At 37.1% G+C, this 13,186-nt stretch overlaps 1 protein-coding gene across 3 annotated transcripts in view; it reads left to right on the top strand.

Moving 5' to 3' along the window:
* The window catches only part of LOC120312740 (E3 ubiquitin-protein ligase parkin-like), a 489,002-nt gene that overhangs the window by 216,730 nt on the left and 259,086 nt on the right, over positions 1-13,186 (top strand). The window lies entirely within an intron of this gene.

The following is a 13,186-nucleotide window of genomic DNA, read 5'->3' as shown; positions in this document are numbered from 1 at the left end:
TGTCAACCCAAGAAACAAACTATTTTCTCTAATCTCATTTTACTCTTTATTTTTTTTAATTAGCAGAGAGAGTCATTCAGTTCTAGTACAAGATATTGTTTAGAATTTAACAAGAGGTAAGTCCTCTAAATTCTGAAGGTAGAAGGAAATATTTTAGACTGAACAAAAGAAGTTTACTTGAATCTTCTTGATAGCTGCACAGAAGATATTTGGGAAGCACTGGAATCTAGAAAATGTATGGATCATTTCATTGAATTATTTGAGATGCACTAAAAAAACAAAATTTTAGAAATTAGGGCTGACTCAAGAGTTATATCACTCAAGCCCAGAAGAAAAAGAATAATGTTATTTAAAGCTATATCTGGACTGAGATTCTTTGGAGTGTCCAAATAGCATTGATCGGTATTTCAACCTCATTCCAGCATTGCGGGTAGTTCTTAGTGAGCAACTTGTTCAAACAAGGGCTGGATGTAACTTTTGGCTGCTGTCTCCAAACTGAGTTGCTCAATTTATACATCGGGGAAGAACAGAATTGCAAATATTAGACCTAAGCATTAGAAAAAAAAACGAACATGAACACATGTTTCCAGACCTATTTTAGCCCTCATCTAACTGGTTATTTATTATTCTAACTATATTATTAAATTTATCTGTTAAGTAGGATTTTTCCATAGTCATATCAAAACTGCATATTTATATACTCAGTTCTTAACATGAATAAGTTATTAGCATTGTCTAATGATTTTTTAAAAAAATTGTACATAGCATCTAATAGGAGCTTCAAGCTGGAACTGAGTACAGCCGAGCTAGATAAAAAACAAAATAATCTCTTGAGAGTAGCTTCTTGGAATTACAAGAAGAAAGATTCTTACAAAAGGCTAAAAATTGGTTTAGTTATTGAGCATCTACAAAAAAAAAAATGTTCCGAGACTCAAGTTGCCTAAGGCAAAAAAGCAATCCAAATTACTGTATTGCTTGTCACATGTCCAAATTTACACTGTCAAATTACTTTCAGGTCAAGAAACAATATGATGCTCCTCTCTTCTTACTGATTTTAATATTGCATTGATCTGAATATTCAAGACCTGTGGGTTTTATTTGGTGGGGGAAGGAGGAAGTAGATATCTTTTTCTTGAGAACTCCATCAAAATGGGAGCACCATCTAAAGGGCCTTGGGTAAAGCATGCACTTCTGTTGTGATATAGTGCAGTGGGAGCAGCTATAAATGCTCAACAAATGAATCATGTATATACCAACAGCACAGTTGCTGCTGTGTGTGACTTTTCATCTTCCTTCATTAAAAACAGGATGCCTAAGAATTTATCCTCTTGTATCCTTAAGTAAATCCTTAAGTTCAGTACAGAGAGGGTTATTTTTTTTTAATGTTAGAACAAACATTTCAGATGAAGAACTTGCTTGTTTGTACTAATCTTGCATGGATTAACCAACATTTGAAGGATTAAAAGAACATGATAGATTGCAATTAAATCAGCGTTCATCCAAGCTTATTGGTCTGAAATAATCATTTCAGGAAATAGGTGAATTTTCTTCAGTACCCATATTATATTGGGTCATCTTTTGAAGTTTTATCAAGCTGTAGGTTTAGTGATAAGCATTTTTTTCCATAAATCACATGTTTTTTCCTCAAGATAGTGGCCACAAGAAACAGAAATATATAGTATGTGCATTTTTCTTTACATTAATATGATCCAGGTTGATAAATTGCAGGTTTTTTCATCACCGAAAGATCATTTGATCTCTGAATAAAAAGATTAATTTGTTCAATACAGAACAGATTAAACCTACTGCTTGTAAGTATAAGAACATAATCTTTGGGGGGGGTTGTTTCTTCTTCAAGAAAGAATAGAAGAATCCCTTTTCAGCTAATAAAATAACATTAAAGAACTGAGAAGGCAAAGAGAGGATATGAGGAGTGTGTGCGTGTGTGTATGTATGTGTGCGTGTGCGTGTGTGTGTGTGTGTGTGTGTGAGAGAGAGAGAGAAAGAGAGAGAGATGAATTTGAGGTAAAGGAATTAGGGTTGTCCATTCTAAGCAGAAATAATCATCTCACGCTCACAGTTTATTAGCTTCAAAGGTTCTTCATTCATTAGTGGTATTTTGTGCTCTTGAAGAATGTCTTTATTTTAAAGTACACAGTTCTTTCGATAGCTAAATCTATTTTATTTTCTATATTCTGCCCTATACAGAGCCAGTTTGGTGCAGTGGTTAAGTCACCAGTTGGAAATTGGAAAACTGTGAGTTCTAGTTCCACCTTAGACATAAAGCCAACTGGGTGACCTTAATTCAGTCACTCTTTCATAACCCTAGGAAGAAGACAAGGTCACTTCTAAAATGTTGCCAAGAAAACAGCAGTGACTGTTCCAGTGACTTGACTGTCAGGAGTCAAAATTGACTTGAAGGCATAAAAAAAAAATCTGTCCTGTATTCTGATTGGTTTACCTTTAAATTTGATATTTATTTAAATATTTAAATTAAAATATACACATACATTTTCATACAGTTTAAAATCTGTGTCCTTATAGCCAAACATTAAATTTGTACACTGTTTTCCATAAGGATACCTATGTTATATGCTGCTTTTTGAAAACCTTAAAGCATTAATAGAAACAGATTGTTATTTTCATTACATATTATGTATATGGCACCGTGCATGACACTTGATTCAAAATGGCTCTATTAATACTATTCCAATTCTATTTTTAACAAACAAAGCAACAATAATAAGCATTATCTGCAGTACTTTAACTGAGCAATTGTTCTACATTCTAGGAATTATCATATTATATAAAAATGCATTTAAATAGATCCTGAATTCTTCCTGTGGCAGCGAAAGACGTACAAGATTTATCTTTTTAAGGGAAAAGTCTGTTTGTTGAAATGCTACATTTAGAAACCATATTTCTTTTCAGCTCTTAGAGACAAACTGTTTTCCATTCCAAGGCATAATATTTTATTAATCTTGGGTTGTGCGTATCTGGACAATGTGCCACATGCACACCAAAAAATCAGACTCTTAAATTTGTGTGGTGGGAAATGATATTTTATAAAGTAAACCTCATTTTAATTAACTAGCTTCTATTATTAACAAGTGACAAGTGAAAATAGGAAATATGTCTATATCTATTGATATGTCTACAAAAAGTATTTTTATAAAATTGTTGAAAGTAGCCATGTTTATGTCTCTCTTTATTAAAACTTAGTACTTTTGCTTTGCTCTCTGACATACTTCTAAATCTCATAATTTGTGTCCTCTGTTGACCTTCTAGAAAGACTAGAAAGTGCTTTTGTAAGACATTAGCATAATGGAATCTCTTTAAAATAAAATGATAAATCGAGTCTATTTCAGCAAATGGAATGCAGACTTTGTAATTTATTGCAGTCCATGCTAGTGCTGGGAAGCTCATAGTTACAAGGGTCCTATTTCCCATTTCGTTCAGTTTTTACACGCTTGCCAAAGAGATCAATGTACTTTTGAATCACGCCTGAAATTCTTTGCAAGATTCTCGACTAAATTGCCAGTGATTAAAATGTCTCATAATTTGACAAGGTTTAATTTGCATCTCATTTCTTAACTGGGATTGTTTTTGGTGGAAAGGTAATAGAAGACCACTATGATCATTTTTTTTGTTTATGTAGAAGAATAAACTTGCTAGCCTTTTGCATTTTTATCCTCCTGTAACATGTATGACATGTATAACATGTAGTTCTTGACTTACAATCATTCATTTAGTGACCGTTCAAGGTTACAATGTCACCGAAAAAGTGACATTTTATTTTCAAATGTTGCATCCCCATGGTCACATGATTAAAATTTGGACACGTGGCAATCGGCATATATTTATGATGGTTGCACTGCCCTGGGGTCATGTAATTACCATGTGTGACCTTCTGACAAGCAAAATAAGTAGGGAAGTCAGATTCATTTAACAACCATGTTATTAACTTAATAACTCTGATGATTCACTTAACAACTATGGCAAGAAAGATCTTAAAATGGGGCAAAAATCACTTAACGATTGTCTTGCTTAGTAACAAAAAGGTTGGGCTGAATTGTGTCCATAAGTTGAGGACTACCTGTAATGGAAGGTGTAATTAATGGCAAATCCAATCTCCAATAGACAAGCAGGATTCTGGAATATTTTGCATGGCACTTTCCTTTAAGAATGGAAGCAGTTTGAATTGGTAATCCTGCCTGATAACGGGCCACTTAAACTGCCTTGGGTGCTTTCAGTGTTTTGTGAGAGTTTCAAAGACCGGGATGGTTTCTGCCTGAATCAAAAGATAGACAAGGAATTGTCTTAAATTACAGCAGCAGACAGATCAAGAGGGAAGATTCTATTAAATTGTGTCTGACCTAGAATCAGGAATGCCCGAAATCCACAAAAATGCAGGAATCTGGGGATGGGAAGTGGGGAGGAATGAGGTTTAGGAGGGGAGGTGACAATAAGAGCGTTATGATGTCATGATCTAATTGATAAGGCTTAAATTAGTTATGAAGATAGTATACAAGTACATAATTTGTATGATGATGTATATGTTGTTACCTTGTCCTTATGGATAGATAGATAGATAGATAGATAGATAGATAGATAGATAGATAGATAGATAGATAGATAGATAGATAGATAGATATAGTTGGATGGATGGATGGATGGATGGATAGATATAGATATATTCCATACAATCTAAGATTGTTCTTTTAGCTGTGGCTATACCAACTCATAGAATTGCTCATTTTTAGCTTAAGAATTCATTCTTTTATAAAATATAATATGTATATATTTTTTCCTAACTAGTTTCAGATTAAAAGAAAAAAACATTGCACTATAGTTTCAAAGGAATATTTTTTTTTCTGATAAAGCAGCAGGAACTTTAAACTTTCATAACAAGCAAGAAGAAGAATGAACCAAAAATGCTCCATCCTCAGTATTTCTTTCTGGTAATATCATTCTAAGTATAACTCTTCCTTTTGGTCTCACATAGGAGGATTTTGCATTACAATAGAGCAGGAATTGAGAAAATACAGCCTGTGGACCAGTCTGGCACAGCATGGTCTGTGGGCTAAGAATATCGGGCAGGTGAGCAGCAGCAGATCACCAAGCCTGAAATTCATCCTAGCTTCCAGAGTGAAGAGTGGAGCTAGAGGAGGTGCACCTGGGGGGTGGGAGAACTTATCAACAGCTTCTTTGTTGGTGGACCAGCACCATCCTTGGCCAGCAGATCTATTAGCCATGCCTATGGAGGGCCAGGATTTGGCCCTTTACAGAAAAAAGTTTGCTGACTCTTTCCATAGATCATTGTCTATGAGAAGTTGTCATTTATCTTTCCTTTCCTTTCTGAATCAGACCACAGATGCTGTGGATTTGGGGTTGATTTTTCAGCATTCACAGAATCACATAAATACTGTTGACTTTTGGGAGTGGGTGTATCAACTGACTTACAGTAAACACACGCATGTTCACAGCAAAAATATAATTCTAACTGTGGTAAAAGAAGTTCTTTACTGTTAGTCCTGGTTAATAAAATTAATAACAGAAAATTATCACTGCTATTGCCTGAGCACACAATTAAATAATCAGTAGGATTTGAAGAATTAAGCTCATAAATTGAAAATTTGGACTAGTGTGGGAAGAATCCATAGAAAGAAATATTTTGGGGAATATTAAAAAAGCAGAATATATTTCCCCAAAGGAATAATGGAGAAGATCTTTAAAAAGACAGAAACCAGCTCCCAGAAATCATCCCCAGCCTTTAGGCAGAGGCCAGCTTTTCAAAATGCAAATTCAGTAATCCATTCAGGAAGGTTGGAGTTAGAAATCAGGAAGCTAGAAATTAGGAAGACAAAGACACCTAAAATCAACATATCCCCACCCAAATTCTAAGGACAAGAAGCATCATAGGATTAACCCACCCATACCAAAAGGGCAAACTCAGACTCAGGTCAAAGTACATAACACAGGAAATACAAAGCTTCAAACAGGAACAGGAAACAACCTCAAAAGCCCCAGAAGGTATAAAAGCCCATCACTCTGCTCTATGTGGTCAGTTTTTCCATCTTTCTGTCTGGCTCTCCTCTTCAATAAACTACAACTACAACCTTCTTTCTAAAGCAATCTCCATGTTGTTTATTCCCGGCTTGGACTGGACCCTGATGAAGATTTTTCTTTCAACAATAGATCTTGATATTGAAGTTCCATAATTTGTAGACTATTTCTAGGTCATATACTATTTCTACGTCATCATTTCATACAAAATTCTAACCAGTCGGTGAACATCCTTGTCTTTCTTCTAAATAACCTTGAAAGACCGCCAAACCAATTGCTTACTTTCTTTATTGGTGCTGTGGTGTGAATCTATCTTTCAATGCCTGTGATACATCATAGATCCATTGATACGCAGATGTCCTCTATGACAGCTGTTATGAATATTTAACAGCATTACAATTTATTAACGGTTTATAATACCATTCATAACATACTTACTAATTTATAAGCATGTCTATGGCTTTTATGTTCCATCAAGTATTTATCACTGACCCTTATGAGGAAGTGTTACAGATTTTTGTGAATAATTTATATGTTAATATAAAATTTAATGCTGCAGATTTCTGTGGAGGCTGCATTAGGCTTCATGGCAATTATTTTGTTTCCCACATGACTTATTTAGTGCAATGATTCTTCAAAGCTCTTTGATAGTGGTTTTGAAACTCTTTCCTTCCCCGCCCCCAAATAATTTGTTATGTGGTTCACCATAATCTAATTCCACTGGGAGTCTTTTTTCTTTCCAGAAAAACTGCAGAATATTTAGACAGTGTTAACTAGTGGTATCCTCAACACAGCATTAGACTAAATAAATTTAAGGTTCTCCTCAAACAGTGTGAGCCTCAATCTTTTCCTTTTTAGTCTATGGCAGGAGTGTTTGTCCTTGGCAACTTTAAGACTTGTGAATTTCAGTTCCCAGAATTCTCCATCTAGCCATGATAGTCAAAGATCACAGGGTTAGGCATCCTGGCCTGTGGTATTATATTATGACCTTCATCCCAATGCTGTAACTGAGGATCATTATTATGTGGTTTTTGTGATCAATTGATTGCAATATTTGTTAACATATATAGCAACCTTCCCCAGATTTATGTTTGATAACAATCCCCAATCCAATCTTTGAAGACAGCACGAAACCTAGTTAGAATATTATGAAAGACCAAATCTAGACTATTAAGTCATTTGTTGACCCTACTTAAGGAGAAAACATGCAAACTTATATACATAAATATCCTTTTTCTCCCCTCTGCTCTGAGTAGATTCAATTTTTTGCCTCCCAGGATTCAAAAAGTGATGTAACAACATAGCCTTAAAAGATGATCTCTGCCTGGGGCGGGGCGGGATGGGGAGAAATTAAATCTATCTCATATTTCTTGATAGATATGCAGTCATAAGTCAACGACCACCTGTAGGTTTCTTGGTAAAATATAAGAAGGGTTTCCTGTTATCTTCTCCCATGCCGTATGAATTGATGCCCTTGCCATTATTATTAAAGTGATCATCTGCCTCCAATTTCTTCCTACATTGCTACTGCCTATTATAGGCTCCAGCTTGCTTTAGCTGTGCAGCTGGTGTGACTTTCACCTCTTTGGTGAGCCTGATAGGATTATACTCTCTTGACATAGATTCTCAATGTTCTTCAGTCTTCCATCCCAGAAATCCCTCTGGCCACGATAAACAAGCACTGCATGACTTGAATGGGTTGAATTAAATAAGCCGTACATAGAAATATAGGTAGTCATCAACTTATAACCATTCATTTAATGATCATTTGAAGTTACAACACCATTGGAAAAATTAACTTATAATCCTTTTTCGCACTTATTACCCTTGTAGCATCCCAATGGTCATGTGATCAAAATTCAGTTGCCTGGCAACTGGCATATATTTATGACGGTTGCAGTGTCCTGAGATCTTGTGATCATCTTTTGCGACCTTTTGACAAGCAAAATCAATGGGGAAGCCAGACTCACTTAACAACCCTGTTACTAACTTAACGACTGCAGTGATTCATTTTACAACTATGGCAAGAATTGTCATAAAATGAGGAAAATTCATTTAACAGCTGTCTTACTTAGCAATGGACATTTGGGCTCAATTGTGGTCATACATCAAGGTCTACCTGTAAATGTAGGACAAGTCCAAAATATTAAAAAGACTGCCAGGATTGTCTTGTGCAGTTAAGTTTTTTCTTTTTTGAATTACTAAAGAAAGTACAGGATACCCCATTCCAAATGGAACAATAGTATTTGTGTGAGGTTTATTAATTAAGGTCCTGCTAAAGTATTATATTCATTGCTTTTCTCACAGCCTGAATTTTGTATAGGAACAAAGAGTTGTATTTAAACTGCAGGCATGGTGGAACACGCTACCTGGACATCAACATATCAAAGAGCATTGTGGGAACAAAGTGTTAAAATTTTACTCTCTAGCTAACATTTGGCTTGAGAACAGGCAATACCTAGTTTGGACACCTTTTAGTAAGTGAGAAAAAAAAAGTGCAAAAGCCTAACAGATTAATCGTTTAGCCCAGTGGTTCTCAACCTGTGGGTCGGGACCCCATTTGGGGTTGAATGACCATTTTACGGGGGTCGCCAAACAATGCAGTCTGCCATTTTTTCCCCTTTTCCTTAGCTGTGCTACTCCCTTTTATTTCATTGGCTTTTGAAAGCCAATAGAATAGACTCTCTTGAATAGAGTCTAATTCTATTGGCTTTCAAAAGCCAATAGGAATTGTACAGGCTGTCTCTGCCCTGCTGAGCCCGCCAAAAGTCCCATTCTGCAAACGGTGCTGCAAGTTTTCTGCAGCGAAGGCAAGCTGTCTGGAAGTTTCCACCCCTCCCTGCTGAGCAACTACTAAAAATGTAAGTAAAAGAGTGCCAGGGGTGGGAGGTGGGAGGCCGGCAGGCGCAGGGAGCTTTGCTGGCACGCGTGGGGCCCAGCGGGTGCCTTACCTCCCTTGGGCTGGGCCAGCTGGTGGCCCAGCCGGTGGTCAGCCTGCACCATCTCTGCCGCTTGCCAGCTACACCTTGGCCGGCACAGGGGGCAGCACCACGCATGCGCCGCACTCCCGGGCAGGGAAAGTCCTCGACTTACGACCAGTTGGATAGTCCTCGACTTACGACCAGTTGGGGGTCATGGCATTAAAAAGGTTGAGAACCACTGGTTTAACCTAATAGAAAGAAGGTTGTGGGAGGGAACTATCAAGTTCCAAAGTACTAGGTCTTATATATCAGTCATATGCCTTAAAGATGGTGTTGGGCGAAGTAGAACATAGGAATGGAACTAAAATCTTAGATAGAAATGTTCATTCTTCATAAAAATTGTTGTCCCTTGGATTGTTAAGAGGAAAACTTAGTAAAAAAGTGCTGAAAATTGCATTGACTAAAATGCTGCCTGAAACTTCTAGAACTATGGCCTTGACCCAGTTGCCCTTAAAGCAGCCGCCAAAGACCTGGCTTTGCCCAGAGGCACGGTGATTAATTGTGTCTGTTCCTCACTTTTACCCTTGATGTCTTGATGAATCTTATTCATTGTTCCTAGTTTATTATTAGTATTGTTAATCCTTTCCCATCGAGCAGTCAATAACACAAACACACAAAAACAATGTAGAACATATATTATTTTTATATTTGATTTTTACATTTATATTATTTTTAAAATAATTGCTATTTTTTTCTCTTGCCAAACCCCCAAAACTGAACATATGAATGGAATGTAACTTCAATTGTATTCATACAACCATGAGGAAATTTACTCATGATAAGAAATTTGCTATGCTATGTAAGAAGGAAGTAAGGTGAATTGTGTCTGTGGGGTATTGCTCAGAAAAATGCATGAGGTTATATACCACTAAGGCTAATATAATAATAATAATAATAATAATAATAATAATAATAATAATAATAATAATAATAATAATAATAATCCCCCAGTGAGGCACTACCTTGACGTGGTTGTGGGGCTTGTGTACTCTTAGGAAGATGAGAGCTATGCCAGAGGTTCAACCATACTGGACAGGTCTCATCAGAGGAGTCAGACAAAGAGTGTCTCTCCCATAAAAAATATGGTGAGACGTAAATTTCAGAATGCCATACCGGCTCGGACGTCGCCCGGGTTAACAAGGTCCGCGCTAGATATTGGAGTTCCTGGATATCTGGTGAAAAATGGGTTACAGGACTCAGGACTGTTGGCTGAGCAACCAGGGCCAGCAGCTGCAGAACTACTGGAAGAAAAGGTGTTTACCCATCGCAGATACACAGTGATGGAAAACAAAGAAATAATGATCTGTTACTACAGATCAAGTCCAACAAGAAGAGGATATCTAAAACGAATGCACCAGTTCTGGAAAGAACAACATCCAGAATCAGAAATAACAGAACAGAGACTAGCAGATCAACGCCGATTTATAACACGAAATAAAGTATTCACAGAAACAGAATTGGACGAACTGCAAAGGTTTACCCAGGGCAAAGAAATCAAAGCCTTACCAGAAGTAATTCAGAATGTAGAGGCAAACCAGGGGGAGTTGGCAGTGAAGGAATCTAGCAGAGATATACAACTGTTCTCATTTGGAAACCAGGCACTTCTACCTCAGGAAGAACAAAACCCTCTAACTAAAGAAATAAAAGAATTGAAACAAAGAATAACTGAGCATCTAGAACAACACAAAAACAACAGAATAAGGCTACCTGCATTGAAGCTTGTTCCAAAGAAACAGCTAGCACAAGCATTAAAAGATGCAAATATTGCAATATCAAGTATAAGCACCAATTCACTGCAAGAAACAAACCAACTAATGTACAGCACAGCTGCAGTTGTAACAGAATACCTGGGATGCAAAATCAACAAAGAAGAAAAACAAACAAACAGTGCACCAGAAAAATGGAAGGTTAGACTAGAAAATAAGATCAGCAAGTTAAGATCACATGCAAGCAAGCTAGAACAGATGAAAGAAAAGAAGCTGAAGAACAAGAAGACCAAAGAATACCTAATCAAGAAATACCACTTAGAAACAAGGAAGATCAAGGAAGCACTGGAAATAATAAAGCAACAAATAACAGCTATAGCCAGGAAAATCAGTAGATATGAAGCTCGAATTGCAAACTATAGGCAGAACCTCCAATTTCAATCCAATCAGAAACGTTTCTACCAATCCATCAATGGAGAAACTGCAAGGAATCAGTCAGTACCTGACAAGGAAGAAACAGTGCAGTTCTGGAAGCAGATATGGGATAACCCAAAGAAATACAACAAGGATGCGGCTTGGTTAAAAGAGGTGGATGCAAATAAAACAGAAGTTGAAATGAAAGAACTAGTAATAACAACAAAAATGGTAGAAAAAAGAGCAAAGAAAATCAAAAATTGGTCAGCACCAGGTGAAGATGAACTGCATGGGTTTTGGTTGAAACATCTAACTGTTATACACCCACTCATTTCCAAGCAGTTCAACAATATACTACAAGGAGGAGAAATTGAAAAGTGGCTAACAACTGGGAAAACCTACCTAATAATAAAAAATCCAGCAAAAGGGGCAACACCAGGCAACTACAGGCCAATTACCTGCTTACCAACAACTTTCAAATTACTAACTGGTGTGGTAGCTGATGCAGTACAACAGCATCTAGTTGAAAACAATCTCTTTCCACCTGAGCAGAAAGGAAACCGCCCCAATAGCAGAGGAACAAAAGATCAACTCCTAATAGACAAAATGATCTTGGAAAACTGCAAGAGAAGGAAGACCAACCTGAATGTGGCATGGATTGACTACAAAAAGGCATTTGACTCTCTGCCACATGATTGGATAATAAAGTGCCTAGAAATAACAGGAGTCAGTAGAAACATCAGAAAATTTGTGCAAAGATCGATGGCACAATGGAAGACACAGTTGCAGATCAATGGTGAGAGCTGGGAGAGGTTAATATCAAGAGAGGAATATTTCAAGGAGATTCATTATCACCATTACTATTTGTTATTGCACTGTTTCCTCTGTCAACAATACTGAATAACTCAGGACATGGCTATCAAACATCAAAAACATCTGCCAGACTATCCCACCTCCTTTACATGGATGATCTGAAGCTGTATGGAAAAACATCATCTGAAATAGAATCGCTGCTCAACACTGTCCGTATATATAGCCAAGATATTGTAATGGAGTTTGGCTTGGACAAATGTGCCACACTTACTATCAAACAAGGAAAAATAGTGAAAACTGAAGGAATCAAGATGCCCCACGAAAATAACATTAAGAGTCTGGATGAGGAAGAGTACTACAAATACTTGGGTATCCTTCAAGCTGACAACATCAAGCACACTGAAGTCAAGAAAAAGATTAGAGGTGAATACATCAAGAGAGTGAAGAAGATCTTAAAGTCCAAACTCAATGGAGGAAATACCATAAAGGCAATCAACACCTGGGCAATCCCAGTCATTAGGTACACAGCTGGAATAGTGGACTGGACTCAAGCAGAACTAAAAGCAATGGATAGGCAGACCAGAAAAATAATGACAATGAATCATGCCCTTCATCCACGCAGTGACATTGATAGACTTTATCTACCAAGGCAAATAGGTGGGCGTGGAATGCTACAAGTACATCAGATGTTGAAGAAGAAAAAATGGCTTTGGAAGAATATCTGAAGAACAATGATGAAGAGGCACTGAAATTAGTATATCAGGAAGGCTTACTAACTACTGGAGAGACCAAACTGGCCTACAAGAAAGACCAAATGAAGAACAGAATAGAGGCATGGGAAGACAAAGCACTACATGGCCAATACATGAAAAAAATAGCTGGGAAAGCAGATAATAATAAAACCTGGCAATGGCTAAGAGCAGGAAAATTGAAGAAAGAGACCGAGGGACTAATTCTGGCTGCACAAGACCAAGCCTTAAGGACAAATGCATACAAAGTCAAAATTGAGAAGACAGCAACAGACAGTAAGTGCCGCCTATGCAAAGAAGCTGAAGAAACAGTGGACCACTTGGTAAGCTGTTGCAAGAAGATTGCACAGACTGACTACAAGCAGCGGCATGACAAAGTAGCAACAATGGTGCATTGGAAGATCTGCAAAAAATATCATTTGCCTGTAAGCAAAAACTGGTGGGATCATAAAATAGA

Source organism: Crotalus tigris, unplaced genomic scaffold (assembly GCF_016545835.1).
Source record: "Crotalus tigris isolate CLP2741 ecotype Arizona unplaced genomic scaffold, ASM1654583v1 scf7180000018526.697782, whole genome shotgun sequence".
NCBI lineage: Eukaryota > Metazoa > Chordata > Lepidosauria > Squamata > Viperidae > Crotalus > Crotalus tigris.
Note: the sequence above shows the minus strand (reverse complement) of the source record. Positions and strands in the feature narration are given on the sequence as shown.